We start from the raw sequence: 25,882 nt of genomic DNA on the forward strand, positions 1-25,882 counted from the left end.
CCCTAATGTTTCGAAATTATTTCCTTCAAATTAAAGTGGCAGTTTTTCCTCCTGTTGTGGTTGGGAAGTGGAGTTGGTGGCATTTGGAACTCCGGTAGTTGCGGGTGTTCTTATGATCGGTTTTATTTATTCCGAAGGAGGTTGAAAGGGGGAGGGTGGGGGGGAGGAGGGAGGAAAATTTCCGGCCAGGATCGGAGTGGTGCGGATTGAGGTCTGAAAACATTCGGCTGGGCCCCGGGGTGGCTCTGTGAATGGGAGTACGCAACCTGGGACTCGCGTGAGGAGAGCGGTCGGAAAGACGGGCCACACTGGACCGGTAAGTGAAACAAGACTGCGGCAAATGGAAAAGGCAGCACAGGGGGAAGATTGGATATAAATTTGCACTCGCTGTGTTGCTAATAAAATGATTGTATTGGGAACGTGTGTTTGCATTCCTGTGCTCATGGTCCTGAGCCATGCGCCATGTAATTAACAAAGTCTTTGGTTCATGTGGTTACATTAAGCACGGAAGAATGTTTTTAAAGACGTATTCACGTGTTTATCTATATTTGCCAAAACTTAGAAGGTTCGCAGTTATGCGAAGCATGCAATTGATTAAAATTTTCGAGATTATTTCTGGTACTTTGTTTCTGCAATGTCGTTGTTCGGCTATAATTTTTTGAGTTTATTGTTCTGAAATTAAAAGGTGTATAGGTAACGTGTACATAGTAAACAATTTGGAAGGAATTTAAATTTATGTAATTACTACTCAGTATTTGTAAATAAACCTCTATTGTAACTCAAGAAAAATAAACAGCAGGATTTGAAATCAATAGCTTGTTTCAGCGAAAAATATAAAGAGAATGATTGTAGATGGTACAGGTTTCCATTGCATTTGTACTGAATTTTGTGAGAATGAAGAATCTGAAGGAAATAAAACGAGATTCTGGAAACGCTCAGTAGGTCAAGACAGCATCTGTGGAGAGCACAGCAGTTAACGTTTTAAGTCAATGACCTTTCAATAGATGAAGCATTATTATATTTTGAGTAACTTACAGCTTTTATTGACTAAGAATGGATATTTGTAACATCAGTTGAGGATCATCATATTAATTAAGTACCTGCAGGTAAAGGGGAAGAATGATTTTTGAAATTTGGAAACTGTTATTGATGCACAGGGAAGCCATTTAGCCTGAGGTTTATGCTCCCCCTGTATTAATACAGTAAGTCCTATTGCTGTATTGAGTGTACGTTTATTATATTACTGTTATCTGTTAGTAATATGACAACATGCTTCCACTACTATTGTAAGCAGCAAGTTCCAGGACATTAGCATGCAATTTTATTTTTAAAGAAGTTCTTCCTTGCTTTTCCAACCCCTCCCCCCATCTCTTGCTCAAAATCTTAAATCCCTAATCAACTAACGGAAATAGCTTCTCTTTTGTCTTTGATTCTGGTGGTGGTGGTGGGGAGGGAGATGGGGAAACTGAGGTCAAACTGAAGGCAATATGTAAAGAGGTGAGGCAGATATACCCTGAGATCCAAATCATAAAAATGAATTGTCAATTGTGTGGCTGATTGAGCCTTGCGGCATTTTTTTTGTAAACAGTGGCTTTTTCTCTCTCTCCTCGACATCCTCACCTTCATTCCATTATGTGAATTATTGCTGTTTAGAGTTACAGGTGATAGCAGTTGTAGAAGGACAAATGAAGACGCCTTCATGTTGAAGGAGTCAGGATGACTTGTGAAAATGAGGAGTGCTAAAGCATTAATGCTGGGATTTTTATTTTTTTTTCTCTCACTTCACTGACCTTAGCACTGCACTGTGGTCTGGGATGTGATGTTTTATCACTTCACAACCCACCAAATTTCTGGCTCCTGTAGAGTATCTCATCTCTGACTCAGTAGATCTGATGTGAGACGAAGGTTTGTACAGTTTTCCTTTTCTTACCCTTCCAATTACCTTTTGTCCTGCAAGCACAGATCAACTAACCTGTGCTCACATAAAAATATCAATGATTTCCATCTTTTCCTAATTATGAGGAGTGGTCACCAATCCATAGCTTTCAACCGCTTTTTGTTTCTATGGGAGCTGAGTGTCCCAGCATTTTCAGTCTTCACATTTCTAGATCTGCACTTTTTATTTTTGCAGATCTTGTTGATCGAAACAATTTTACTGGGCAAACCTCGTTGGTTTTGAAACCAGCAGCACTGCTTTTCTGAAGTAGTTTTGGGATCGCATTTATTTTTGGATTGATCTGTCTTGTTAACAAGTAAATTTTTTTGTTAGTGTTGATGCCACTGCCACATTTGTGGTCATCTCCCAAAATACTGTGACTGTAGAATGTGGGAGCTCACTGAGGTGTATGATTTAAGATTATGCAGATTCATGCTTTTATACAACATAGCATTGGGGAGAATGTGGAAATACTGTTTCCTTCTCTGATGTTAAAACCTGAGTTAATTTTGAGTTAAGCTTACCAGGAAAGTCTTGTGTTTTATCTATTGTTTGTACTCATTTAGTGAATCTTGCCTGGAGTTGCATTAGGTTTATACTGTAACAGTTTACATTTGAAGCCCATGGATTAAAGATTCTTTCTAGGGGTGGGTGATGGGTGAAGATTGTGCTGGACTGCAGTCACATTTTCTTTTGACGTTACAAAATGAAAGTTAACTAACTTGATCAGGTTCTGGGGAACAGCCAGTGACTGTTGTATTGCACCCTTTAATATCTGCAAAGCAAGGGAGAAAATTAGCAACATAAAGCAAAAGGAATTAATCTGTTTCTTATCGAGCAGTATCGTGTTTCTTCCATCTGTCTCTGGGTCAGCTGATATGGCAGACATGATGGAGAGCTGGTTGCATCTGTCACAATATCAACTTCTGCCTGGGAAACTGGATAAAGTTTCAGCCATGCAGTAATCCAGAATAAGAGTCTGTTCAGTTTGTCTAAATGTAGAGCTCTACTGGAATTATACAGATGATTTAAAAATGAAAGATTGTTTTATTCTTTTCACTAAATGTTACCTGTTTGAAATATGGTCATAATAGCTGATGCCAAATGAAAACGTGTAAGCATGTAAAGCTTGAAATAAGAGGCATTTTTAATAAAAAGATTTAAAAAGAAAGAAAAGAGGCATTTTCTTTTGTTTAAATTGTCACAATTGTTTATAATTTGGTTATAATGTTTCATGTTAAACTTGTATTGATATTGAAAGTATTAGCAATTAAGCTTCAGAAAGAAAACTGGAAGTAATCTTAGTATTTTTTATTTTAGGCCATGAAGCATTGATTAGGCTGTGTAACAGTGTGGAAGGGGTTGTGGGAAGTGATTGGGTGACTTGTAGTAATGGCGTTGCAGAACTGTGCTGAAACAGAATGCCCAAGGAATGTTAATTGACTTAGAAGCTTCAAATAATACAGAGGAAGCTTGGCCATTGCATGAAGCCCCCTTACATTGGGTACTAATAAACGACTATGTTGTGTATGTTGCGGGAAAATATCTTGCTGTATCCATTGTTTCTTGACACGTTTTCCTGGCTTGAGTATTTTTCCTAATTTGAAAGGAAACAGCACAGTGGTGCAGCGGTTAAAACTGGTGTCTCCTGTTTCCACTGACCTAGTGATGTCTGTGTGGAGTTTAAGATTTCTCTTTGTATCCATGTGGGTTCCTCCCACAACCAAAGGTGTGCCAGCAGGTTAACTGGCTTCTGAAAATGATTCTGTGTGTTGATTGGCAGTATGGGAATTAGGCTGGAGTCGCACATCTACCTATGATAATTGCCCAAGATTTAACCATATTTTTCAACTCTTAAGCCTGTTTAATTCAAGATGTGCTGTGGCACATAACGGCACCACCAGATGACTACCTGTAATTCTGTTGCAAGTGCTACTGCCTCCACATTCAAATGTTAATTAATGCTATTTTTGACTATTGAATATTTCATTTGGCTTTCTAGATGTCTTGTAAGCGTATTCAAAATTCAACTGCCCTTATCTGGAACAAGTCCCATTCAACCATTACCCATGGTTGGTCATGAATCAGCAGAGAAGTTTTATCTATTTTTTTGTTATCATGTCTCTTGTCTCCAATTCCTCTGTCTGCCAATTTCTGCACTCTTCTAATACTACTTGAGCTAGTTTGAGAATTTAATTGCTGCCAAATGGCCAAACTTGGCTTCATCTTCAAAAGCTAGTAGCTCTCCTGTTCCATCCTTAATCTTAATTGTATATAGTGTGCTCCTTCAGACCTTTTCCAGTACCTTGTTGTGTTACTTTTGTTGATGCTGTTATGAGTGACTGCAGGTATTTTGGGATTGTAGAGGTGTTTTGATTTTACCATTGTGAGTTCTTGTGGCCAGTGATGCATGTGAAAAAAGCTGAAGTCATGCTGTGGGTTTGGAAGTTATTTTTAATAATGAAGATATGGATGATATATGTAGAGGATTATTTTAATGTCTTTTAAAAGTTAGGTTTATCTTGGGTTCACTTAATTACAACATTTCAGAGTAACAGCAGTACCGTCCGAAATGTCATTCCAGTTGACCCAGATAGACAGGACAAAAGGCAACATTGTCTGGGTAAGAAACAAACTGTTTTCTCCATGTTCATATTCATCAGAAAGAATCCAGCATCAAACTGCCTTTCTTGCATTTGGCGTCTGCTGTTGGCTAATTTCTTGTATAAAATTATAGCTCATTGGATTTTTACTTTGAATTATTTGGCTTGTCTATCATCGTGCATATCGTTCTGAGTTTTACTTAAGGTATTTCTAGGATAGCAAAATGCTTCATTGTTATCAGTGGGGAATTCCGATCAGTCTCTTTCTTTATCTCCTTGCAATCACTTTCAGGCCTTGATGAGGCCCCTTGTGTTGCTGCAAACTGAACTGCGCTCTTTGCTTCAGGTATTCAGTAACGAAGCTCTTACTCTGTAGTACAGGTATTGCAGAGACTTGTGCTGAAAGAGGCAGGATGAATGAAGAGACATAGGAATTGGATTTGTATATTCTGTTTGGTATAGACTGAACGTAATGAAAATAAAGAATACAAAATATGATGACACTTAAATACCCTTGCAAAGGTATTTGAAAGTTGCCTTTTAGGCAATGTCCAGATCCTGAAAAATCCCATTTTCATTACAGATGTGCAAGCTGTTCAATGGAGCTATAAATTCCACATTTTTTTTCGGACGTAGAATGATCCAACAAGGAAGTTGATGACTCTGCACAACAAGTCCAGGCGCCCATTTAACTTTTAGTATCCTATCAATTCTACCTCCACTTGCAAACTCCAAAAAACTAAAGGCATTTTGTAGGAAGTCATTGGCTTGTGTACTTGGGGAAATTCCAGCAGTCGCAATAAGAAGGTACAGACTTTACACTGACAGCACCCAAGGTCAGGATTAAACCCTGGACTCTGGAGTTACTGTGCAGCAGCATTTACTGTTGTAGTACTGTACACCTATTTTCCCGCCTTTTTGGAGCATTTCTGGATTTCCAATTTTTAAATTGCTCTTTAATCTGCTTCCAATATTACAAATCATGCAATGTCTTACAGCTAGTATTTTAAAATAAATATTTCTTATGTTGCTTGTTTTGTTTGTCAAAGAAGTTAACGTTAAAATAGAAAATAGTCTGATTTCTCAGATCAGACACGGTTTCTGTCCATGGATACTGCCTTACCAACTGAATATTTCCATTAGTTTCTATTCTTAATTGAGATTTACAATATCTGAAGTATTTCGCTTTCATTTAATATATTTTTCCTTTGCAATAGAGGAAAAAATGGTCTTTAAATATTTTATGATCTTTATGATTTTGAACATCTTACCAAATTTTCTTTTACCCTCCTAAAGAAATAAAAATCCCAGCTTCTCTGTCTCTCTCCATATCATCCTTGGCAACTTTCTAATAAGTGTTTTCTGCTCCCAGTACCCATTTTGAGGTCATCATGTGCTGCATAAAGTGTATTGTTCAGAATTGAACTCAATACTTCAGTTGAAGTGTACTTGTTATTGTATAAAGGTTTAGTGTGATTTACTTGTTTTTCTATTTTGGATGAGCTGAGGATCAAGATTTTTCTCCCCGGTCTTCCAAGCATGCCATTTTAAAAGATTGTGGATAAATCATCTGATCTTCATATCAGAGTTATCTTTTTAAAACTTCTATTTTGTTCACATTGCTTCTGATCCTTCCTATTTGAATGTGGCACCTCAGTCATCAGTTGCCTTTCATTGAGATTAAAATCACAGATGGAGAATGTTTTTCACCAAAAAAGATGTTAAATCAGTTTTCAGTGGGTAGTTGATTTTCGTTGCTGTCATTAACATTGAGGAGGGGAATGCACAAGGTTTGGAAAAAAATAAAGTGGCATCTCCCTGTGAATGTAGAAATAATGGAAATGGTTTCAGCAGCGTAACATAATAGCCAGTAAAATGAGGAGTTTTGTTGGTGAAAAGCAAAACTGAACATAAATTACGTTCTTTTTTTTAAATGCAGTCCCTCAGGATGGGGATGATTTGTTCTGGTTCCAGAGTGACTGAGGCTAATGTGGGAACCACAGACTTTCCCACGGACGGGAAGGTAGTGTGTGAGGTGGCACACTCCTCATGCACTTTCTGCAAGCTTTTGTGTACTACCATTGACTGGATTCCAGGCTGTCAGGATCCTTTTCTGCCAGTATTGGGTCATGGAGTTTTGAGTAGGATGTTTGATATTCCATATCCATATTGCTTTGTGTCCTGGATGGAAGCCACTTCCTCCCAGCTAGACTATGCTGGATTTCACAGCAATCTAATTTGCATGTGGAAGGAAACTGGAAAAGCATCTCAGCCATAGGGAGATCATACAGACAGCACCCAAGGTCAGAATTGAATCTGGATTGCTAGAGTTGAGGCAGTAGTTATGTAACATGCTTGGAATCAATTTGGAAATGGTGACTGTTTTGGGAGTGTGGTGTTAAGCATAGACATGATGTGGGCTGCCGTCTAAGTGTACGTGGAACCTTGTTGCTGGAGCTATCGGGTTAGGTGAGAGCACTGACTTTGGTTTGCTTATTCTTCCAGGAAATTTGTATGATTTAATTGTGGCAGTTATGGTGGTATCTTTCAAATGCCTTGAAGTAGTCCTTGTCTCGGGAAGGGAGACAAGGTTAACAAGTTTGGTGCCAACTCTGAGATATTGATTTTTAGGCATCCTTTCCTTAAATTGACAAGAGTACATTGGCACATTGATGACAGAATTCACTGTTGGCTTCAAGTTTTCCTTCGCTGAGGATTATGTTATCCACAATCTTGGGTTTTATGCAGTGTCTATAGCTTGATAGTAGACCTTGTTCATGTCTTGTTCATGTTGCACTAAAGCCTCATTTTTCACCTATGACTTGCAGTGGTTTGGTTCCTTGAAGGATGGGCAAATACAAGCATCATCTGTATATTGCATCTTGCAACTGAGGAGTAGGTGACTTTGGCTTTGTGTGGTCATCATATCAGTTACTAATTGGATCCACTCTGTGGGAAGTTTGGAAATGACATGTGGTTTACAATAAGGAAGGCTGATAAATTGTGATGCAATAACACATGGGAATCCATTGAGAGATCCTTTCTAAGTTCCGTATCAGAATTACCCTCTGAACATTTAGATTGGGAAAATGGGCAAAGTGGCAAATGGAATATAAGGTAGGGAAATGTATGGTCATGCATTTTGTTAAAAGGATTGAATGCATAGACTATTTTCTAAACAGGGAAAAAATTCAGAAATCAGAGGTGCATGACCTCTGCAGGGTTTCCTGAAGGTTAACTTGCAGGTTGAGTTGGTGGTAAGGAAAGTAAATGCAATGTTTGTGTTCATTTGAGAGGACAAGCGTATGAAAGCAAGGATGTAATGCTGAGACTTTAAGGCATTGATCTGACTGCACTTAGATAAGGGGCCCAAAACTGCTGAATACTCCAAGAGAAGATGTGCTGGCATTGCAGAGGATCCAGAGAAGGTTCAGGAAAATGATTTCAGGAACAAAAGGTTTAATTTATGAGGAGCATTTGATGGCCCTGGGTTTGTACCTGCTGGAGTTAGAAAGATGAGGGGAGATCTTATCTATTTAATATTCAGCAATATTTGAGTAATAGCTATATAATACTGAAACTCTCATGCTCTGTGACCTCTAATTAGCACAAACGGTGCATTACAGTGGCACATTTTTTTGGCTAAATTGAATTAAAATGCGCTAACTTACAGAATGCAGGCAAAGTTCAGAGTTATATATTTGTATAAAATTACTCATTAGCCAAAAATCAACAGACTGACTTTCACCCGAGACCCGGCCATCATGGAAATCGGGACGTGACAGCCTGAAGCATGCGCAAGGCCAGCCTCAGCAGCAACACTTACCGGAGCAAAAGTGTAGGGCAGCTCTATTTCGAGGGGTCCCATTCTGCTAATCACCATCAGCATGTGTCAGATTGTGACAGATCTAACTGCCACCCATCAATAAGAGATAATTAAATCTTATTGTAATGACATACTTCGAGACACCCATAAAACCCTTTGCTGCAGTCAAAGGACAGCGGTGACTATATCATGTCTATTTAGGAGAGCGCCAACCACATCATCAAGAATAATCAGCATCCTTTGGTGTTACTGCTTCGTATCTTCCATCCAGCATCAGGGTTAAAAAAAAAAAGGTCAGCCTAATTATGCCACGTGGAAAGGAAAGGGGGACATTATGGTCAAGAGATGACGCCAAACGTCGTCGGGAAGCGGCATGGAGAGGGAGAGAACAAGAATCGGATGAGGCCAGGGCCACACGACTCCAAGATCAAAGAGTCAGGACAAAAAAAAGATGGAGAGAAGAAGAGACAGAGGAGGAGAGGCATGCGCATCTCCAGGATCAGAGACAAACAAACAGCAGAAGAGATGAAGAGACGGAGGATGAAAGGGCTGCATGTCTCCAGAATGACAATGAGAGGCACAAGGGTGGCAGATAAACCAGAAATGATGCCATCAAAAGTGTCCTTCGTTAAATGAGGAGCAGCTATATTTGCTTTGCTACGTGTCGTTCTTCTTTAATAAACTGAGGTTTTCCACTTCAGTTTCCAAAGCAAAGCGATACCAGTAGCATTCAGGAAAACTTAATGTTCGTTCTGGTCACATTAGACTGCATGACCCTTCTCTCAAAGGGTGCCCCAACGGGTCACCCCATTGAATAGTTGTAAATATATTGTTTGATTTTTGCATTCTTAGTTAACGTAATTCATTCCAGTATTTTTGTAAAAGTAATTGAATGACCTGTTTTTTTTTATATAAGATGGCACCGGTAACTGGCGACTTTGCGCGTGCTCTCCTGAGCAAACTGCCCTTTACACTATCCTATACCCGAGAAACCCTTCTAAACCTTCAATCTGCTACATCTAGCAAGATCAACAACACCCTGGCGAAGCTACTGACCCAGCTGGAGACCACCGCGCCAGATCTGCTTCTTAAACTCCAGACTGCACCTGGACTCAACCAGTGAGGCCTGGTCCAAGGCCCACCACGTACCCGGAGACCTGCTGTCTGCTACCGTGCCGGAGCGCTTGGAGACACGGCCCATTCCGACCAGCACCTCTCTGGAGCAGACGACCACACAGAAGTGACATCGGAGACCTCAAGGTGCCCCAGACGCTTCCCCAGAGCGACCATCGTAAAGCCCCGTTGGTGGACATCCACAGCTGCCAGAAGTGAGGCCGCTGCTGCCGACCTGGGAAATCGAGCCTGAGGCTCGGCTGGAGCAGAGGCCTCTGCAACCGCGACTCAGTTTACGGACTTGTTTCAGCCAGGAGCCCGGCCCTCCGGGATTAAGCATTGGCTTTGAGGCCCGACCCAATCGACAGCCTGGGCCCCTGGCAGCTGGAAGTGGCAGTGGAGCCTCCCCTGTCACTCAGCCCAACCTGAAGCGCCCGACAACACGACCCACCGATCGATCCCCACGGGACACATCCACCAACCTCAAAAAGCTGACAACAACACACTGCATCGATGGAAACCTGGAAAGATGCACTATTTACCGAGGAAGAATGGGAAAAGAGCTGGGCTGCTGGTCAGATTGAAGCTGAGGGGCCTCAGGGTTCCTATGCCCACCATCCTTCCAGCTAATGTGCAAGCCATAGAGAAAAAGGTGGATGATCTTACAGGGAGACTCACCTACTGTAGGGAGATGCAGAACTGCTGTGTATTCTGTTTCACCGAGACCTGGCTCTCCCCTGCCAGCTCCGATTGTGCCATATGAATGGAGCAATTTTCAATCCATCGGATGGACTGCACGGCGTCTTCAGGCAAGATGAGGGGAGGTGGTGTCTGCCTACTGATCAACACTGGGTGGTGCTCAGACACAGTGGCACTGACAAGCTCCTGCAGCCCGGACCTGGAACACCTGTCGGTGAAGTGTCGTCCCTACTATCTGCCACGAGAATTCACCTCAGTCATACTGACAGCGGTCTACATTTCCCCCCAGGCGGACATGGAGTGTGCTTTGAACATACTGTATGCCAACATCAGTGAACTTGAGACCAGGTATCTGGAGGCTTTGCTCATTACAGCCGGGGACTTTAACCAGGCCAAACTCAAAAAGGCGCTGCCAAAATTATACCAACATGTCTCCTGCCCCACTAGAGGCCCGAATATACTTGACCACTGCTACACAGCAGTCAAGGATGCCTACCGTTCCGTCCCACGACCTCACTTCGGAAAATCGAACCGTCAGGTCATACTCCTCCTCCCGGCTTACAAACAGAAACTGAAGCGGGAGGTCACAGTGTCAAAAGTAGTATCGTGTTGGACGGAGGAAACGGATGAGGTCCTCCATGACTGCTTTGAATCGGTGGACTGGTTAGTATTTAAGGACTCGGCAGCTAACCTCAATGAGTATGCCTCAGCTGTCACGGACTTTATTTGGAAATGCACGGAGGACTGTGTGTCTCGCAAGACGATCCGGGTATTCCCAAACTGGAAACCTTGGATGAATTATGAGGTCAAGTCCCTTTTAAAGGCTAGAGCTGCGGCTTTTAGGTCCAGGGATACCAGTCGCTACACGGAATCCAGGCGTGAACTCCAGAAAGCCATTAAGGGCACCAAGAGGCAATATTGAGCCAAGTTGGAAGCCCAGGCTAACCAGAGGGATGCCAGTAGACTATGGCAGGGTCTAAATGAGATCACTGGGCGCAAAGAAAAGGCTGGGAATATCAATATCTGTGGCGCTTCACTTCCTGACGAACGTAACGTATTCTACGCAAGATTCGAACAGAAGAGGAGCGTCCCACTCCCTCCGGATGAACTGGACCTGGTGGCATCGAGATTCATCGTCACCGAGGAGGACGTTAGAAGGACCTTCCTGAAGATAAATCCAAGGAAGGTGACGGGTCCAGATAACATCCCGGGATGGGTTCTCTGGGCCTGTGCAAGTGAGCTAGCTGGAGTGTTTGCTGACATCTTCAACTGTTCCTTGCTTCAGTCTAAGATCCCCTCGTGTTTTAAGAAGGCAATGATAATCCCAGTGCCGAAGAAGAGCAAGATGGCATGCCTGAATGACTATTGACATCAATTGCTATGAAGTGCTTCGAGCAATTGGTTATGGCACACATCAACCACAGCCTACCGGTTAACCTCGACGCTTTGCAATTCGCCTACCGGAGCAACAGGTCAATGGCAGATGCCATCTCTCTGGCCCTACATTCCTCCTTAGAACACCTGGAGAATAAAGGCTCCTTTTCATTGACTACAGCTCTGTCTTTAATACCATCATTCTAAATAAACTGATTCCTAAGCTCCGGAACCTGAGCCTTAGCACTCAGATTTGCAGCTGGATCTTCAACTTCCTCACAGTCAGGACCCAGGCTGTAAAAATAGGGGACAAGCTCTTCTCGACAATCATTCTGAGCACCGGTGCCCCACAAGGCTGTGTACTCAGCCCCTGCTGTACTCACTGTACACCCATGATTGTGTAGCAAGTTTCCATCGAACTCAATATATAAGTTTGCTGATGACACAACAATTGTAGGCCGTATCTCGGGTAATGATGAGTTTGAGTACAGAGAGGAAATTAAGAACCTGGTGGCATGGTGCGAAGACAATAACCTATCCCTCAACGTCAGCAAGACGAAGGAATTGGTTGTTGACTTCAGAAGGAGTAGCAGACCACAGGACCCAATTTACATTGGTAGTGTGCAAGTGGGACAGGTCAAAAGCTTTTAAATTCTTCGGGGTCAATATCACAAATAACCTGACTTGGTCCAACCAAGCAGAGTTCACTGCCAAGAAGGCCCACCAGCATCTTTACTTCCTGAGAAAACTGAAGAAATTTGGCCTGTCCCCTAAAACCCTCACTAATTTTTAAAGATGCACCGTAGAAAGCATTCTTCTAGGGTGCATCACAACCTGGTATGGAAGTTGTCCTGTCCAAGACCGGAAGAAGCTGCAGAAGATTGTGAACACAGCGCAGCACATCACACAAACCAATCTTCCATCTTTGGACTCACTTTACACCACACGCTGTCAGAGCAGTGCTGGTAAGGTAATCAGGGACACGACGCACCCAGCCAACACACTTTTCGTCCCTCTTCCCTCTGGGAGAAGGCTCAGGAGCTTGAAGACTCGTACGGCCAGATTTGGGAACAGCTTCTTTTCAACTGTGATAAGACTGCTGAACGGATCCTGACCTGGTTCTGGGTCGTATCCTCCAAATATCCGGACCTGTATCTCGTTTTTTTTGGCACTACCTTACTTTCCATTTTTCTATTTTTCTATTTATGATTTATAATTTAAATTATTAATATTTACTATTGATTTGTAATCCAGGGAGCAGGAAGCGCAGAGTCAAATATGGCTATGATGATTGTACGTTCTAGTATCAATTGTTTGGTGACAATAAAGTATAAAGTATTATGCCACACATCATGTATGAGTGCCTCACTAAAGAAAGTCTAAGTAGACACACACCTCCCAGCTCCCATGGTTTTCTGAGATGCCTACTTATCTGTTGAAGTGCAATGAGGTGTTAAGTACAGCACATGTTCCTTCAGAAGGAGAGGGAGAGAGAGACAGTTTTTTTTAGAAAAGCAGTAAATAGATGAAATTCATGGGTTCAGAAATGGTGAGAAATGGTGATGATAAATAACAAAAGTAGAAATGGCTGGCTATGTAGGAAAATAGGTGTGTTCAAATGCAGAACAGATAACTGGATGATGTATACTGAATGAATTGAGCAGCATCTTGAAACCAATCAAGAGCCAATGAAAGGGGAGTGCCAATGTTATTGAGTGCAGTGGGTGGAAAACATTGTTTAGAAGTTAACTGCTTCAACCAAACCAGCTGAAATGAGCTTTGCTGATACTGTGACATAATCCAGGAACATTTTAGACCTGAAGCCATTGTTGATTGTAGAATGCTTTTGGTTTCATAAGTGAAATCAAAAGCAAGAGTCCATTTCAGCTTATGTTGCTGAATGAAAGAAATTGTCCGAGTATTGTCAGTTCATGATGAGCTTAATAATCCACTTAGAGATTGTTTAGTTTGTGGAATCTTCCAAGAAAACATTCAAAAATAGCTCCTAACTGAAGCAAAACTCACACTTAGAAGAGCAGTTGAAATCACTTTATCAATGTCAGCTAGAGACGCAATTGATTTGCAGTCAGGAATGGAAGTGAGCTTGAAGAAAATTGCAACCTCTCAACAGAAATCTGCCTGGCCCAACAAATTATTTTACCATTGTGGCAGGGGCTCATCTAGACTGGACCAATGCAGGTTTAAAGGTGAAAATTTCAAAAAATGCAACAAAGTAGAACTCATGCAAAGAGGGATGTTGGGCAGACAAAAATAAATGGACTGCGCAGCAAAGATTAAAATGTCACGTTGCAGTTTCAAAAAGAGCACAGAAGAGAATGGCAAATTTATTAAAATGGAATTGAACACTGGCTCAGCTGTTTTAGTAATTCCACAAAATGAGTTTGAACTGCATTTGAAAGGTTCTAAACTGAAGTCTGCAGATATCTAACTAAGAACTTGTACTGGAGAAAAGATATTACCTGCGGGATGACATTCGTAACAGCAATGAAATACAACAGCCAACAAGCCGCAATGGGCTTATATTTTTTTAAAACAGGAGGGCTAGCATTGTGGGGCCATGATTGGTTGAAACCACTACAACTTGATTGGAGATCCATCTACTATTTGCATGCCGCATCCCCTGCAATAGAGTCTACCGAAAGTGAATTAAGAAAGGTACTGAAGAATGCCACAGCAGTGTTAAAGAGTGGCATTAGAAAACTCAAATATCAGGGGTAAAACAGTGTTAAATGAAAATGCCACACCTACTTTTTACAAAACCTGCCTGGTTCCTTGTACCATTTGTGATAAAGTAGCAGTGAACAAGATTGAACGGAGACTGAAGAAATTCTTTCTAAGGTTGAGTGAAGCCCATTAGCAATGCCAGTGTCCCCAGTAGCCAAGAAAGATGGGTCTGTCAAGATCTGTTGTGATTTTAAGGACACCATTAATCCATTACTGTAAATAGATCAATATCCTCTGCCCAGGGATAGAGGATATCTTTGCAAATCTTTCTGAAGGGAAACACCTCAACAAAGTGGACTTAGCTGAGGCCTATCTACAGATGGAGAAGGAAGACGAATTGAAAGTGTTTCTTATCATTAATACTCACAAAGGACTTTATTGAGCTTATTTTTGGGCTACTATCTGCGCCTGGCAGAAAGTTACAGACTGGGAGCTGTGAGGCTGCCCAGGCACTTAGTGTTACCTGGATGACATATTGTTACTGTGAGGATGACAACAAACATCTGCAAAATATCAAGACGTCTGCATAAAATCAAGTGTTTAAAAAAAATTATAAAATTATGGGCTTTGAGCACAATATGACAAATGTGAATTCTTCAAATCAAGCATCACTGACTGTGGTCACAGCATTGACACACAAGGGTTACACAAGTGTGCTGAGAATATTCAAGCAGTGGTGGACGACCCAAGGCCAAAGCAGTTGTGGTCCATTTTAGGATCTGTCAATTACTCTAATAGGTTCTTGCCAAACCTGGCATCTGTGCTCCACCCCTTGAAATCATTACCACAGATCAGGAAGAAGTGCATTGAGGTGGCTTTCAAACCAGTAAAGGAAATGGTGACATCAGACACTGTACTCACACATTATGATCTACATTGTCCAGTGAAGCTTGCTTGTGACACCTTTATGGCATAACTGCAGTCATGGCACATGTTATAAAGTGATGGAAGTAAACATCCTTTAGCCTTTGCGTTACATTACTTTACCGCTGTAGAGAAAAATTATGCATAGATTGACAGAGAGGACTCGAGTCTGGTTTGGGGTGTAAAACATTTCAACCAGTACTTGTATGGGAGAGAGTTCACCCTCATTATTGATCGTCAACCGCTAGTGTCCATTTTCAGCCCTGAAAAAAATGGCAGCAGCACAAATGCAGAGATGTGCTCTGTTTCTTGGAGGACACAATTACAAAATCAAATTCAAGAGGACAGCTAATCATGGAAATGCTGATGGATTATCCCTTTATCCTTGGAAAAGGGAATGCCTGAAGAACTTACAAAAGAAGACACTTCTTTTGACGTATTCTCCCTAATGCAAATCAAAAGTCTCCCTATTACAGCAGAGACGATCCAAAGGGAAACCAGAAAAGACCCACACTGGCTCAGGTCATGAAACCATTGGCTCAAAGGTTTGTCTGGTGGCCTGTTATAGATCTGCAGATTGAGCAGCTTGCCATACACCAGGAATGCCAACATGCTCAGAAGATGCCAAGAGCAGCACCTCTCCATCCCTTTGAATAGCCTGCATTGCCCTGGCAGAGGATTCATGCGGATTTTGTTGGACTATTCATGGGCACAAATTTCTTAGTAGTAGTGGATGCAGCTACAAAATGGCCAGAAGTGTTCTTGGTAGTCTCCACTATAGCCTTGCACACTGATGTATAGAGAAGCCTCTTCTCAAGGACTGGTTTTCCAGAACACTTAGTTAGTAACAATGGACCACAGCTTGTCGCAGAACAGTTTCAGTCAGTACTAAAAATGAATGAAATAAGACCTATTACATCTGTACCATACCACCCAGCTACAAATGGCTTGGAGAAAAGTTTTGTCCAGAGTCTAAAAAAAGCACTGCGAGCAATGTCAGCAGAACACACTACATTGACACTGAATCAGAAGTTTGCCAATTTCCTCGCATATTGCAAAGCAGCACACTCCACAACCAACCACTCAGCAGGTATGCTGTTCCTGGGTCCTCCTTTGTGATTATGTTAGGATCTCTGTAAACCCAATCTTAGAAGGAGTATGCAGGACAAACAGCTGAGACAAATTGAGGGCTCCTCAAACAAGGAGGTTCACCCCTGGACAAACAGTTCTGCCAAAGGATTACAGAGGTGATCAAAGTGGGTACTTGGAAAGATTAAGGACAGAACTGGACCATTCTCCTTCACAGTGGAGACTGTGTCTGATGTTGCCTGGACATGACATATCAATCATTTGAAGAGAGTAGCATCAATTGTTAGAGAAGGAAGGTGTCCAGAGCTGTCAGAAACACTTCCTGCAGTCCCAGAGTCAAATCCCAACAACCACCACAATAGATGACTAGAGAGCAATATGTTACATATTTGAGTTGAGATGCACTCTGCATTGAGTTCGTGGTAATAGCTAAGCAGGAGTGTAGTGTATTCAATACTTAAGTAATATTTGAGTAATGTTGTAAATATATTGCTTGATTAAGTCTTTGATTACGTAACTCATTATGGGTTATATCTAAGAAGTACGTGAATTGCATATATCATTATGACACTACAGCATCTATGAGTGCCTTACTAAAGAAAAACTAAATAGGCACGCATCTCCCAGCTCCTGTGTTTTTCTTTCAGTTAGTTTTTTGGAGTTAGAAAACATAACGAATCTCATAGAAACCTATCAAATATTGAAAGGCCGAGGTAGTGGGTGTGGAGAGGATGTTTCCTGTTGTGGAGGGGGTGGGGTCTAGGTCCAGAGGGTACAGCCTCAGAATGGAGTGACATCCACTTAGAACAGATGAGGAATTTGTTTAGCCAGGGGGTGGTAAATCTGTGGAATTCATTGCACAGACAGGTATGGAGGCCAAGTCATTGGTTATATTTAAAGTGGAGGTTGATAGGTTCTTGATTAGTAAGGGCATCATATGTTAGAAGGCAGAAGAGTAGAGGGGGATAATAAATCAGCCATGATGGAATGGTGGAACAGACTTGTTGGGTTGAATGCCCTAATTATTACAGTGCTATAAAGCTGCATTAGTTCCTAATAGTTATCAATGGAGGATACGTCACTGTGTACATTGTTGTGTTCCTTTGACTATACACAACAGTCAGTGCAGACACCTAGTGCAGATAATGGACTGCCTTCATTACTTTCCTGCATGAAGTGTCAAAAATGACTGCATATAATTTGGCGTCCATCAGGCCAGATGAATAACGTAACGCAATCATACGGAACTCACACTTTATAAAATCTTTCCACTGTAAGCATGGTGAAGTGTCTAATGGCCACACACGTGCACGTGACTGATGCTAGTTAGAATACCTTGCGTCCTCCAAATATTCACTTTTATTGTAACATTAAAGATGATTATCGATGCCTTCAAGTTCTTCATAGTTTGTAACTTGAAGTACTGATTTTGTTTCATTTTCACTCCCAGATGTTTCTGGCATCTCCAAGTCTGAATGCTTGAAGCCATTGTGAGCAAAACAGTTCGGAATTGTCTTGCTGCTTATTTCACACCAACTATCAGTGATAAAAATCACTGCTTTTTTTAACATAAACATGCCCAAATGACACCATTTTAAAAACTTAACTCTAAGCACTGTGTAGTGTCTAACGGCCACACAAGTGCGTGCAACTGATGCTGGTTAGAAACTGTTTGGCAACAGTCTTTTGTTGGAATTGAGTGGTATAGTGTTCCAAATAAATGGAAGGAAATGCAGGCTATTTTCTCAATTAGTTTTAGTTCTTTAATGATTGTCCCAAATAAGTAGCTGTCCCAATTAGCCAATGGCCCAATTAAATGATATCCACTGTATTTAAATTGGAGGTGTAAGGTTCTTGATTAGTAAGGGTACCAAGTGTATGGCTGGAAGGCTTGAGAATGGGGTTGATAGGGAAAGTGGTGCATACTCGATGGGCTGAATGGTCTACTGCTGTCCTATGTCTTAATGGTCTGAACAGGAAGCCTAATCTCCAATACGATCCTACTAAATGTTTTGTGCATTACATAAAATTTTTGAATTGTGTGAGCAGAATTATGCATTCCACATTTAATAACTGTATTTTTATAAGGGTTCAATAGAATGCCTTTGCTTTTGCAATGTATGCCTTTGTATATACATAGCCCATATGATTATTTAAGCACTTGATATATACTGTGCCCACTTTATTAGGTACATTCTGTACCTAATAAAATGAGCAGTGTTTTGGTCAGCTGCTGCAGCCCATCCACTTCACGGTTCAACATGTGTGTTCAGAGATGCTCCTCTGCACACCACTGTTGTAATATGTGGTTATTTGAGTAGTCAGCTTGAAAAAGTCAGGTCAGTCTCTGACATTTCTCATTAACAGGGCATTTTCATCACATACTGCTGCTCTAGATTTTTTTTGTTTTTTGCACCATTTTCTATAAACTCTGGAGACTATTGTGCGTGAACAGCAGTTTCTGAGACATTCAAACCACCCTGTCTGGCACCAGCAGTCATTCCACAGTCAGTCACTCTGATGGCTTTTCTTCCCCATTCTAATGTTTGATTTTAACAACAACTGAACGTGTCTGTATGCTTTTATGTATTTGAGTTGCTGCCACATGGTTGGCTGATTTAGATGTTTGCTTTAACGAGCGGGTATACGTAATAAAGTGGCCACTGAGCGTACATTGTTAAATGGGTTTGTTATTGTCACATGTTCCAAGGTACGGTGAAAAGCTTTGGTTTGTTTGCCATCTTTGTACATAATTTTATTATGGCAGTGTATTGAGGTAGTACAAGGGAAAATATCAATAGAATACCGAATCAGGTATTATAGTTATACAGAAGGAACTGTGCAGGACGATAAGGTACAAGGTCAGAATGAAGTAAGTTGAGGTTGAGTCCAACTTATCATACTGGGGCATTGTTCGTTGGTCTATTAATAGCAGGATGGTGGCTGTCCTTGAGCCTGGTATTGCATCCTTCCAGATTTATGTACCTTCTGTCTCATGGGTGGGAGAAAAGAGAATGTCTAGTGTGTGTGGGGCCTTAGATTATGTTGGCTGCTTCAGAGAGGTAGCCAAGTGTGGACAGAGTCCATGGAGGGGCAATCACTCCCATGTGTTCAAAACTCTCTGCATTATTTTTTGCTGTCTGTGGCAGAGCAGTTGCGATTACCAAGCCGTATTGCATTTAAAGAGAACACTTTCTGTGTGGGGCATCGATTAAAATTTGGTGAAGGTCAAAAAAGGAATGCCAAATTCCTTTTGCCACTTGGGGAATTAGAAACACGTGTGCTGTCTTGGCTATGGTATCTACATTTTACACCAGGACAGGCCATTGCTGATATTCATTCCTAGGAACTTGAAGCTTTCAACCCTCTTAAACTAAGCACCATCAATGTAAACTGGAGCATGCACCCTCCCCCACCTCTCAGACAGTGACATTGAGGGAGAGGTTGTTGCCATGGCACCTTGCCATTAGGTTCTCTATCTCCTTCCTGTATTCTGACTTATCGTTATTTGAGACTCAGCTTTCTAAAGTGGATGGAGTTAGAGCACTTATAAGGATTTATTTAAATTTGCCTTCACAGTCCTGTACTTTTGTACATCCTTCAAAACAGACCATATTTTTCTCCCTTTTTCTTTGATCTGTTTTGGTCTGTTGATTTGAGGGATAAATATTGGCCAGGATACTGGGATGATCTCCTCTCATGCTGCTTTCAAGTATTATTTGGGATCATATTTTGTACCTGTGGAAGCAGAATAACTCATTAAACATTTCAATATTATGTCAAAATTGTGTTAATGCTAATTGAATTCTTTAGTGAAAGCACTAAAATCTTTTGAGTTCAATACATAAATTAACAGAATTGTATCATATCTTGGCCCATGCTTCAAAGTAGTCAGATTATAATCTTTGTGCCACTTTATTTGCCTTGTCTGCCTTTTTTTATCTCTTCATTTTGGCTTTGCTGGAAAGAACCATTATTCATTGTCCATCAGTAATTGACAAGGTGGTGGTGAGTGAAATTGAACAGCTGTAATCTCATTGTTATTGACATTGGAGTGCTGGGGTTTGGCTCCTGTGATGATGAAGGGCCAGAATGTGATAATGATTATGATGTGTGAGAGAGGTGAAACTTAACTGATGGTGTTCCCTTGCACTTCTTGCCACCATTCTACATGGTGATAGAGGCTGTGGATTTGGAAATTGCTGTGTGTGTGTGTACCTGTAGTATATTTTGTAGATGATATAGCTACTGTACCATCTGATGGTAGATGAAATGAGTATTTGGAGTGAAGGTTGTCCTGTGTGTCTGAGCTACATTCATCGAGGCAAAAAGAGTATTTGTTCACACTCCTAAGTTGTGTTTTGAGGGTGAAGGAAAGGCCTTGGGGATTGAAAAGATGAGTTGCTCAATGCTGGTTGACTGGTGCATGATGTCCTCTTATAGTGGTGGTATTTATGTTTAATGAAGTTTTGGTTGATGTCGACCCCAAAATATTGATGGTGAGAGATCTAGTGTGGTAATCCAGTGACTGTGGAGACTAGGTCATTAGGTGCTCTCAGTGTAGATGACCATTGTATACATTGAGTATGTTAGGTGTGCTTAAATGATGTATACTTATTGAGTTACAGTGTGGAGTAGACCCTTCCAGCCCTTCAAGCCGCGCTGCCCAGCAGCCCTCAATTTAACCCAAGCGTAATCACAGGATAAATTACAATGACCAATTAACCTACTAACTGGTATGTCTGTGGACTGTAGGAGGAAACTGGAGCACCCGGAGAAAACCCATGCATTCACAAGGAAGATGTGCAGACTCCTTACAGATGATTTCGGAATTGAACTCTGAACTCCAATGCCCTGAGTGCAGGCAAGGGTGGCTTCATTTGCTAAGAGTCATGAATGAAATAGAATTGAACGTAATAAGTAAACTATCGTAAGATCAAATGTGAACATTCCCACTCCACAAATACAAAGTTTTCAGATAATAGAAATCCAAAGCAGCACACACAACACGCTGGAGAAACTCAGCAGGTCAGGCAGAACAGAATAAACAAATCAACAAATGGAGCAGAGTAAACAGTCAACAGACACAAAAAATGCTGTTGAACGCAGCAGGCCAGGCAGCATCTATAGGAAGAGGTTCATTCGACGTTGACTGTACCTCTTCTTATAGATGCTGCCTGGCCTGCTGCGTTCACCAGCATTTTTTATGTGTGTTGCTTGAATTTCCAGCATCTGCAGATTTCCTTGTGTTTGTGTAGAGTAAACAGTCAACACTGTTGGCTGAGACCCTTATTCAGGACTAACCTGCCCACTCTAATCTTATGATATAAGAAAAATTATTGAAGAAGCTGAAGATGGCTGGTCATAGGAATCTCTTGCATTAATGTACTGGGATTGAGATCCAACCATAGCTGTATCCCTTATTTGTAAGATGACAGTAACCACTAATGTTTTCCCTTCGCGCATTTTTGGCATTTTATAATACTGGTGGTGACTTTGATATCATAAACTTGCTCTTTAGGTCTAGACTGCCTTGCCCTAGGAAGGTTCTGACTATCTTATCTACGGCCCTCATAATCTTATAAACCTCTATTTGGTCACCCTTCAGCTTTCACCATTCTAATGAGAATCTGTCCAATCTCTTGTAGCTGCAACATTTCATTCCCGATAACATCCTGTTTAATCTCTTTTGCTGTCACTATTACGTCTCTCCTGTGGTATGCCAACCAGAATTGTACAGGGTACTCTAAATGGTGATATTACATGGGAATTGGCTTTTCTGATGGTAGGTGCATTAGGTGGGGTCTGAGATTGGTCATCCACTGGAATATTTTGCTGAATAATCTACCAGTTTATCCATGTCTTCTTGTAGTCTGTTTTCATCCTCTTCACAATTTACTGGGTTTTGAATTTTCTTGGGGTTATGCATGGGTTGTAAACAGTCTGTTGGAGATTGAGACATCTGTCCCAGTGAGAAGAATGGAATTGATGGCCAGTTTGTGACATGATCAAATACAATTTCTTGTTCATTAGTTAATTACTCAGTTGTATGGTAATTTAATTTCATGCAGGGCAATGTCTAGATAAACCTTAAACATTATATGTGTTTTCCATGACTGTTGTACTTGGTCTCAAGAAATCCCGGAACACTTATGAAGTGCTGTCACTGTGATGTAGGAAATTTGGCAATCAGTTTTCACAACATGCTTCTTCAAAGCATTATGATAATCAGATAATCTGCTTTTTAACTGCTGATTGAGGGATAATTATTGACTGGGGCTGACTCTCCAAACTTCAAAGTACAATTTATAATTTACCTGAGGGTTCAAATGAAGCCTGTTCAAATCCCAATGTATATCTGAAAACTAGTTTTATAATTCATATTAGTTTACATGAAAAGTGACAACTTTGCTTAATTTACACTTCTGCTGCTGTTACCTTAACCAGGTTGACATTCAAAGTTTGAAGTAAATTTTTTTAATCAAAGTATGCATATGGTACCTTGTGCTATCTTAAGATTCATTTGCTTGCAGGCTCTGACTGGAAAAAAGATAATAGAATTTTACGAAAATTTACACGTAAACAAAGAATAACAAGTGACCAATGTACAAAAAAGGACACTGCGAATGAAAATTAATACTGAGGACATGAGATCTGAAAGTGGTTTTGTAGTTCATGTTCATAGAATCAGCTCATTGTAGGGGTGGATGAAGTTATCCATGGTTGTAAGGTAGTAACTGTTCCTGAACCTGGTGGTGTGGGACCCTAATGCTTCTGTATTTTCTGCCCGATGATTGTAGCGAGAAGAGACCATGGACTGGATGGTAGAGGTCTTTAAGGATGGGTGCTGCTTTCTTGTGGCAGTGCTCAATGGGAGGGAGTCCACTTTGTATGGACTTTTCCATTACTGAGCATTTGTGTTTCCATAACATACCAGGCTGTGACAGTTAAGGATACTCTCAACTGTGCATCTGGAGAAGTTTGACATTTTTTGGTGACATGCTGAATCTGTGCAAACTTCCAGGAAGGTAGAGGTGGTGTTGTGCTCCCTTTGTGATGACACATATGCAGGTCTGAGGACAGATCCTCTGATATGTTAAACTCTAAGGAATTTAAAGTTAATGATCTCATCTATCCCCCTAATGAGGACTGGCTCATGGACCTCTGGCTGCTGCTTGCGGTTGATGATCAGTTCATTGGTTTTGCTAATGCGGAATGAGGTTGTTGTGACACCACTTAACCAGATTTTGAATCTCATTTCTATATGCTGATTCATCACCACCTTTGATTTGGCCAACAACAATGGTTTATTCAGTAAACGAATACAGCATTGGAGCTGTACATGGCCACACAGTTATAAAGTGATTAGTACAGGGGGCTAAGTACACAGTCCTGTGGTGCAGTTGTGCTAATGTTGATTGTAGAGATGTTGCCAATTTATATGGACTGTGCTTTGCCAATTGCACGTTTTGGAACTTGGTGATGAATTTTAAATTTTGAGGGGATTGTAGTGTTGAATGTTGAGCTGTAGTCAATGAAGAGCATTCTGATGTATGTGTCTTCATTGTTCAGGTGTTCCGGAGCTGGGTAAAGAGCCAATGAAATGGCAGCTGCTGTTGGCCTATTGTGATGGTAGGCATGGGAGCAAAACCAAAGTATTTCATTTATAAGGAAGACATGCAATTATTAAAGAGAAAATCCTGGAAATAATTAGCTTTGGTATCAATGATGAAGAGAAAAAGAATGTTATTTCAAGATCATCTTCTAGTAAATTTTTTTTTACAAGATTAAATCATCTTTTTACAAGGCATGTGTTGTTTATGCCTTGTTGCCTTTTAAAAAAAAAAATGGTGGTGAGCCACTAAATGGAACTGTTGCAAACTTTCTGATGCAGGTAATTCCATAGTGGATAGGGATGGAGGTCTAAGATTTAGACACCGTGGCAATGATGGATCAGCAACATATTGACACATCAAGGTAAAGTGCAACTTGAAGAGGTACTTTGGAAGCAGTGGTGTGCCCTGGCATACTGTAGTTAACCACCTAGGCAGCACCATCCAAATCATGAGTTCTGCTCTTCATCTTGGTGACAGAGCTCTTGGATTTGGAAGGTGCTGCCTTGGTGGTTAACTACAATGTACTTTGTTAATGTTTCAGTTTCCAGCCACTGCACTATTGGAGAGGTAGCATGCGTAAAATGGTTGATTTTGTTTTCACTTAGTTCCTTTTTAGCCTCACACTTTAACATATTTTGTCTTTTTATAAGAGCGGTCATTCTCACCTCAATTTTATCATATTGTTGGTACACATTTGAAGCATTTTCTAAGGCCAGGAGCTGAGTTACACTTGAAAAAAACCCAAATCGGACCTCAGTGAACAGCTTATTGGTGAGTGAGCGTTGGTTGAATGAGTACAGTTTGATAGCATTGTCAAAGATTCTTTCCCACTGCTGGTATTTGAGAGCAGGTTGATTAGACCACTCCTGGTTGGCTTTGATTAATCCTGCACCTACCACTAGTAAATTGGTAAAAGTGGGGTCATAGATTTACAATTTCTGTTGATCTGATCACTACCTGACACAGACCTTGTATGGTAATTTTGCAGTTCAGAACTTGGCCAGCTTGGTCAACAGTGGGTACTAAGCCACTTTTGGTGACAGATATTGTCTTCCACTTGGAGTACATTTTGTTTCCTTGAACCCTTAATGCTGCTTCCCATTGGTCAGTCTGGAAGAACACTGATTTATCGCTGCGGGAGGATGATGGGTGGTAATCAGGAGATTTCCTTGCCCATACTTGACCTGATGTTGAGTTACCTGCAGTTAACTTCATGAGCTCTCAGGGAGACTCCTCATCTATATATTACTAAGCTATCATGCTTGGTCTGTTGGCAGTGGGATGAAATTTACTTGGGGAATTTTGTTTGAGGTGCTTGACTGCAAGTTTTGATCGAATGAGTACCATTTATGTCAGGGACATATATCCTCCTGGTAAGAATGATATAATCTGTCTGTGTTGGATTTATTCAGATTTGGTCCCAAACATAGATAATTGTAAAAAGGCACCCTGCATCCTTGATCTGTTGTATATGCAGTGGTTAATACTATTTGCTAGAATTAATTCCTGCCTGAGCAGGGGTCTGGACCTGCTGCAATTTGAACCCGTCATCACAAGTCAACAGCAGACATGATCAAAATTTCAATGTAACATTGTATTGTTGTCACTTATCCCCACAGTTTTGAGCTTCAAAAATTCTCTTGAGACTTCAAGTTGGCACTGTGGCCTTAAATAGTATACCTTTCAATTGCCAAGTCTAACTTGATTACTTTGACCAAGCATTCCATTTACTGCAAATTAAAATGATTTTAGAATATCTAGAAATTCCTTCCTTGTTTCCTCAGTTGTGGATTTATCCTGCTGTATTTAGATTTGTCATTTTCTCTTACCACCACCATCCTCCTCCTCCTCTTCCCTCTGCCCAAGCCCCAAACCACTTAGACAGTATTTCCTCTTTTTCAGTGATCACTTTCTCTGATTTAAGGGCTTTGACATTCTTGTTTTTGTTTGTTGCCAGACACTGGTGAGCATTGATTGGCAATTCTGTGACTGAGTATTCATGTACACAGTATAGTCT

At 41.0% G+C, this 25,882-nt stretch overlaps 1 protein-coding gene across 1 annotated transcript in view; it reads left to right on the plus strand.

Moving 5' to 3' along the window:
- Nucleotides 1–178: 178 nt before the first annotated feature.
- Nucleotides 179–25,882, plus strand: part of ankrd11 (ankyrin repeat domain 11) — a 187,114-nt gene continuing 161,410 nt past the window's right edge. The window contains exon 1 of the mRNA XM_072279752.1: nt 179–316. The gene's annotated coding sequence lies outside the window, so the exon portion shown is untranslated. The remainder of the gene's footprint in view (nt 317–25,882) is intronic.

Source organism: Mobula birostris, chromosome 15, assembly GCF_030028105.1.
Source record: "Mobula birostris isolate sMobBir1 chromosome 15, sMobBir1.hap1, whole genome shotgun sequence".
In the NCBI taxonomy this organism is placed as follows: domain Eukaryota; kingdom Metazoa; phylum Chordata; class Chondrichthyes; order Myliobatiformes; family Myliobatidae; genus Mobula; species Mobula birostris.